This window comes from Triticum aestivum, chromosome 7A (assembly GCF_018294505.1).
Source record: "Triticum aestivum cultivar Chinese Spring chromosome 7A, IWGSC CS RefSeq v2.1, whole genome shotgun sequence".
Classification (NCBI taxonomy): Eukaryota; Viridiplantae; Streptophyta; class Magnoliopsida; order Poales; family Poaceae; genus Triticum; species Triticum aestivum.
Window position 1 is genome coordinate 738,638,979 of NC_057812.1, and position 7,067 is coordinate 738,646,045.

The following is a 7,067-nucleotide window of genomic DNA, read 5'->3' on the forward strand; positions in this document are numbered from 1 at the left end:
AGATCGTCTGGATGTGCAGGACAATGGGAGAGAGCACCTTACCCACCAGTGCATGCTCCGGATCCACCAGTATCGATCATCCTCAATTCCTCATCAAGTCATCATCCAGTATCAGAGGTTGCGATTCCACGGCCATGAGACATAGCCGCTCACATAGTCACAAAATATTTCACGCCGGCACTGCTCGATTGCACCGGCGACTCCCCAACCCTAATCTCGGGAAGTCGATCGGGGCCTCGTAGGGCCGCCGTGCACCCCCACAGCCAGGCTGGGAGGGATGGTAGATCGCCGTTGCCTCATGTCCCATCGTCCAGACATGCGCGCAAAAGTAGGATCACGACCGATCACCACCAAAGGTGGGCAGCCATGCAGCTCTGATCTAGTACCGAGAGAGGAGGATCAGATGAGGGAACCAGCCAATCCTTCTACGCTTGACCGAATATACCAAATACTAGTATACATTATTAATTTCATCATAAATTTTATTTTATAAAACTATATTTACTGCTTTTGATAAATAATAGAGGGCATTTGGTCTAGTGGTAGGATTCTCGCTTAGGGTGCGAGAGGTCCCGAGTTCAATTCTCGGAATGCCCCTCTTTTTTCTTTTTTTTTAAACATTTTCCTTTTACCGTTTTACCATGTATATCTAGTAGAACTTCTTTCATGTAGCCACCGAAGTATGACATGAAAACCAATCGATCTGTGCGAAGTAGCATCGTACCTGTTAGATGTATATAGTCCATTGTGTGCATCTCCATTATATAAGGAGCTTTTCTGTACTTTACCACATCTGTATATGTATTGGTCATTGGCCCTCAGTAAAGTTTAGTTGCTCATTCCTAACATGGTATCAAATGCTTAGGTTCCCCTCGCTCTCCTGCACGCTGCAACTCCGTACTCCTCTGCTCGATTCTGGCCGCCGCCGTCGCTCTCATCCCGTCCGGATCCGCTGCTCCGGCTGTCCCGTTCGGCCTCGTCTCCCCCGTCTGACGTATCTTGGCCCGCGCCAAGGCAGCGCTTCTCCATCCCCCGAGTGAGCAAGCTCCTGCCGGCTGGCCGCGGGAGCGCCTCCTCTGCTCAATCCCACCTCGGGAGCGCCTCCTCTGCTCGCTCCCGTCTGGCTCGCGCGCTCCTCTTCACCTCGCGCAGTGCCTGTGCGCTCCTCGTCCTCTCGCTTCGGGCCGCGTGCTCGTCCTCCTCTTAAGCCGGGCTGCGCGTTCCCCGTTCGCCTGGCTGCATCGGGGAGTCGTCCCTGTCTCTCGCGCTTCCTGGCCGCGGCCGCTTTCTGTGGCCTCGCTCGCTTCCTGGCTTGAGATCCCCTCGATCTAGATCGAGTTCAGGATCCGTTGACCAAAAAAATAAAGACAGCAAGATATCTCAGTATGTCATCTTCGGGCTATGTGGATGTTCCTCGCTGCTCGGTGATCTTTGATGGCACCAACTATGCTGAGTTTATGGGCTTCATGCGTATCCATATGCGCGGTCTTCTGCTGTGGGGCGTACTCTCTGGCGAGGTAGCTTGTCCGCCCTGTCCCGTTGCTCTCGGTGGCTCCTGTTCCGCCGGTTCCGCCGGTGCTTGCTGCTGATGCCTCTCAGGCTGATCATGATGCAGCCAAGGCCCTTGATGACACCGCAGTTGATGCTTATGATCAGCAGGTATCTGCATATTCTGATCCTCTTTCTGTCTATCGGGATGATCTGTCTGCTTACACTCAGTGGTGCAATGATGATGCTCGAGCTGTTGCCGTTCTCACTGCGAGTGTCCTTCCTCAGTTTGCTTCCAAGTTCATGGGCCTTGGTACTGTTGCAGCGATGTGGTCCTACCTCTGTCAGCGCTATCAGCCCTCTGGCGATGCCCTATACCTCTCTGTGGTGCGTCAGGAGCATGCTCTCCAGCAGGGTGATTCGCCTGTTGATGAGTTCTACTCACAGTGTTCTGCCATCTGGCGTCAGCTTGACTCACTAAGGACAGTTGTTTGTGGAACCTGCCGTTGTTGTCAGACTACGCGGTCTAACTTGGAGTTTCAGCGGGTCCATGAGTTTTTATCTCGTCTCCGCTCTGAGTTTGAGCCCAGACGTGCTCACTTGCTTGCTCGTGGTCGTGTTCCTATCTCGGAGGTGCTTGCCGAGCTTCGTGCTGAGGAGACTCGCCTTCGCTCTGCTGGTCTGCTGGTGGTCCCGTCTGTATTGGCTGCTCGGGCTCCAGTGTCGTCCGCTCGGCTCACTGCTCCCCCGCTCCTACCCACGCCTTCAGGGGGGTCGTCCTGCTTATGCTGAGAAGGGCCGGTCGCGACGTGACACCTTCTGCGGCTACTGCTCTCGGCCAGGTCATCCCGAGTCTGATTCCCGTGAGAAGAAGCGAGACCAGAGGCGCTCCTCTTCCAGTGGGACTCCTGGATCTTTCTCGACTGCGTCACTCACCGGCCAGGACATTGTGAGGCTCAAGCGTCTCTTGGCTTCCTCAGGCTCTTTGTCGACTGGTTTCGCTGCTGCTGTAACTGTATCTACCTCTCCATCACCGCAGGCACCTACTCAGTCAGGTACATCTTCGTGGGTTCTGGATTCTGGAGCCTCCTTTCATGTCTTCTAATTCCTCTGTGCTGTCTTCCCTTCGACCTCTTGATTCGCCCGTTCTTACTGCCGATGGCACACCTCTTCCTGTTACTAGTTGTGGTCTTCTTTTCACTCCATCTTTTTCTGTTCCTAGTCTTTCATATGTTCCTCGCCTTACCATGAATCTTTTTTCTGCTGCCCAACTTACTGATTCTGGTTGTCGTGTCATTCTTGATATCGACTCTTGCTCCATTCAGGATCGTCGCACCAAGACTTTGGTTGGTGCTGGCCCCCGGCGCCGTGAGTCCGAGGGCCTTTGGGAGGTTGACTGGCTTTGTGTTCCTTCCGCTGTCACCACTTCTGTCAGCTCCCATGCTCTTGCTGCCTCTTCGACTGCGTCCTTCCAGCAGTGGCATCATCGCCTTGGTCACATCTGTGGCTCTCGCTTGTCTTCTTTAGTTCGTCAGGGCCTCTTAGGGTCTGTATCTGGAGATGTCTCCTTACATTGTAATGGTTGCAGATTGGGCAAACAGACGCAGTTACCTTATCCTACTAGTGAGTCTGTATCTCAGCGTCCTTTTGACTTAGTTCATTCTGATGTCTGGGGTCCTGCTCCCTTTGATTCGAAGTGTGGTCATCGTTACTATGTTTTGTTTATTGATGATTTCTCTCGCTACACTTGGCTCTACTTCATGAAATCTCGTAGCGAGATTCTCCCTATATACAAACGTTTTGCTGCCATGGTTCACACCCAGTTTGCCACGCCCATTCGTATTTTTCATGCTGACTCCGCTGGAGAGTATATCTCTCAGCTGTTGCGTGGTTTTCTCGCGGAACAGGGTACTCTTGCCCAATTCTCATGTCCTGGCGCTCATGCTCAAAATGGCGTTGCAGAACGAAAGCATCATCATTTGCTTAAGATGGCTCGTGCGCTGATGATTGCTGCTTCCCTTCCACCCCATTTTTGGGCTGAGTCTGTTTCTGAATCCACCAATCTTATCAACATTCAGCCATCGACTGCTCTGTAGGGTGGTATTCCTCTAGAGTGTCTCACTGGTTGCTCTCCTGACTACTCAGCTCTTCGTATGTTTGGATGTGTGTGCTATGTTCTTCTTGCCCCTCGAGAACGCACCAAACTGACTTCTCAGTCGGTTGAGTGTGTTTTCCTTGGCTACAGTGATGAGCACAAGGGCTATCGATGTCGGGATCCAGTGGGTCGTCGTTTGTGCATCTCACGTGATGTGACATTTGATGAGTCTCGTTCTTACTACCCACATCCTTCTTCCTCGAGTTTGTCTGTGGACGACATTTCTTTTCTTCTTCTTCTTCCCAATACACCCTGCTATGTGCCTCATGTGTCACCTCCTCCTCTGGCACCTCTCATTCCTTCTCACTCACCATCGCCACCATCCTCCTCCTCCACCTCTCCGCCATCATCTCCCGTTCGTCACCCTCTCTCACTGTTTCCTCTTCACTATACTCGTCGCTCTCGTACTGAGGATGTCTCCTCTGACGAGCCTTCCACCTCTGGTTCACCTCTAACACCCCCACGGTTCACAACCTCCGTGCTCGGCCTCGCCCCCCGCCTGATCGCTACTCCCCTGATCGGTACGGTCTCTCTGCTATTGCCGAGCCCACTTCCTATCGGACTGCCCTGACTCAGCCTGAATGGCAGCTTGCGATGGCCGAAGAACTTGCTGCCCTTGAGCGCTCTGGCATCTGGGATCTGGTTCCCCTTCCTTCCGGTGTCCGTCCTATCACCTGCAAGTGGGTCTACAAGATTAAGACTCGCTCCGATGGTTCTCTTGAGCGCTACAAAGCTCGTCATGTGGCCCGTGGTTTCCAGCAGGAGCAGGGGCGCGATTATGATGAGACATTTGCTCATGTGGCTCACATGACCACTGTCCGCACTCTTCTTGTTGTGGCTTCTGTTCGTCAGTGGTCTATCTCTCAACTTGATGTCCAGAACGCTTTTCTCAATGGCGAGTTGCGTGAGGAGGTTTATATGCAGCCACCACCGGGGTACTATGCCCCTGATGGTATGGTATGTAGACTTCGGCGCTCCCTCTATGGTCTTAAACAGCCCCCTCGCGCCTGGTTTGAGCGCTTTGCCTCTGTCACTACTAGAAAAAGGGCTATAGATGGGATTGGCACTAATGGCGCACCACCTTCTGATGCGCCATTAGTGTTGAAACTACTAATGGCGCACCTGGCCCACGGTGCGCCATTAGTATCAAATTTTTTTTGAACTAGTGCGCCTGTCCAAACATACTAATGGTGCATCCATAGGAAGTGCGCCATTACTAGTTGTAACTAGTAATGGCGCACCAGTCAGAAAGTGCGCCACTAATGTTGTTTTTATTATTATTATTTTTATTCCTTTTTCTGCAAAACTACTAATGGCGCACTCACCCGCGGTGCGCCATTACTAGTTTAAACTAGTAATGGCGCACCGTGTGGGAGTGCGCCATTAGTATCTTTTTTTTTGCAAAACTACTAATGGCGCACCACCAGGTGGTGCGCCATTAGTAGCCTTGATTACTAATGGCGCATTTCTGGTTGGTGCGCCATTAGTAAGTGGGCAGCAACAAGATATTTTGGACAGCCTCTCCTCCCACACTCACTTTCTCCCCACTTTATTCTCTCCACCGCCTCCTCCTTGTCTCGGGTGCCTCCTCTTTTTTACCTCATTTCCACCATAGATTCATTCAAATTAAGTGGTTAAGTTACCTTGTTTTGGTAGGTAAGTAAGGGGGGAAGCTATATTTATGTTGTTCTCCCTACAACAATGTGCACATGCGCTTTTTATGGCCTAGCTAGATCTATGTATGTTCGTGGTGTTGCATATGTTTGTGGTGTTGCATATGTGTTTGTGTTTGGAGGTGTACCGGTATTTGAAATGCGATAGTTGCCAATATTTTGCCGGAATGTTGATTCATTTCCGTTTCGGCGAGAATTTTGGCATTAAGCATTCTTTTTGGTCCTATTTTTAGGGAAAGTCATGCCAAATTTTTTCTTGGTTCTAAAGTATCGTTTTGCTCTACCCCGCAGGCGACCATGGTCCGCATGATGATCGAAGGCATCGTGAATAGGTTTTTGAGGTCCGCGAAGGCCGAGATGCTTCAAAAGAACGAGACGGAGATAAGATGTCCGTGTCGAAGATGTAGGCTGAAGAGCCTTATTGCGGACCCGGATTCCGAGCAGGTGCGGGACCACCTGCTCTTGCGTGGTTTCATGGATGGCTATCGGTGGCAAGGTGATGAAGATGACTACGAAGTCGTCCATGGGGGCCGGGCAAGAAATGAGGAAGGGCAGCAAGACAACCACCGCGGCTCGGGCGGGCGAGAAGACGAAGAATCCCCAGGAGATAATCACGACGGTGATGATGTACACAGTCATCATGTAGAAGATGCAGGACATGATGATGATGCCGGCGGAGCAGACGACGCTGGACCATCGATGGGCTGGGTGCAGGACCCTCATATTCAAGAGCTGCTTCTCAAGCAGACGGATAACGCAAGAGCTGCCGCCCGAGAGAAAGCCAAGATGGATCAACTTGAGTTAGAAGCGGTTACTCCATTGTATGAAGGATGCAGGCCCGAGGATACCCGCCTAAAAGTAACGCTCATGGCTCTGGAGATGAAGGTAAAACACAAAATGACCGACGCATGCTTCGACGAGAACATGTCATTCTGGCACGAACGTCTTCCCAAGGGGAACAAGTGCCCGACCACTTCGGAGGAGGCGAAGAAAATCGTGTGTCCTCTGGATTTACCGCACGTGAAATACCATGTGTGCATGAACAATTGCATCATTTATCGGGACGAGCATGCGGAGTCTACCATATGTCCGGTGTGCGGTGTCACTCGATACAAGAAGAGGAAGAAAGCTCCTCGAAAAGTGGTGTGGTACTTTCCGATCACTCCTCGTCTGCAGCGGTATTTCGCGGACCCTAAGGTAGCAAAGCTCCTGCGTTGGCACGCGGATAGGGAGGAGAAGAAGCGAGAAGATGACGCAAATGATCCGGAGATAGATAAAAAATACAAGATGCTGAGTCACCCTAAGGATGCGAGCCAGTGGCAAGCGTTGAACTTCAAATACCCAGAATTTGGGAACGATCCAAGGAACATCGTGCTGGGCGCGAGCACCGATGGAGTCAATCCGTTTGGCAGCCAGAGAAGCACACATAGCACCTGGCTTGTGTTTGTGTGGATGTACAACCTTCCCCCCTGGTTGTGCATGAAGAGGAAGTACATTCACCTGAGTATGCTAATTGAAGGGCCGAAACAACCAGGAAACGACATCAATCTGTATCTGGGGCTGCTGAAAGAGGAGCTTGACACGCTGTGGAAAACGCCAGCCAATACGTGGGACGCCGCAAAGAAAGAATATTTCCCTATGAGAGCCGCACTGCTCACGACGGTGCACGACTATCTCGGTTACGGATATCTTGCGGGGCAGGTAGTCCACGGATTTTCTGGATGCGTAAGGTGCATGGATGACACAATGTA

General features: G+C 51.6%; 1 non-coding gene across 1 annotated transcript; it reads left to right on the plus strand.

Annotated features, from left to right (window-relative positions):
• Positions 1 to 525: 525 nt before the first annotated feature.
• Positions 526 to 597, plus strand: TRNAP-AGG (transfer RNA proline (anticodon AGG)). The gene has a single exon. It is a non-coding gene; the product is annotated as a tRNA-Pro (tRNA).
• The last annotated feature ends 6,470 nt before the right edge of the window (positions 598 to 7,067 follow it).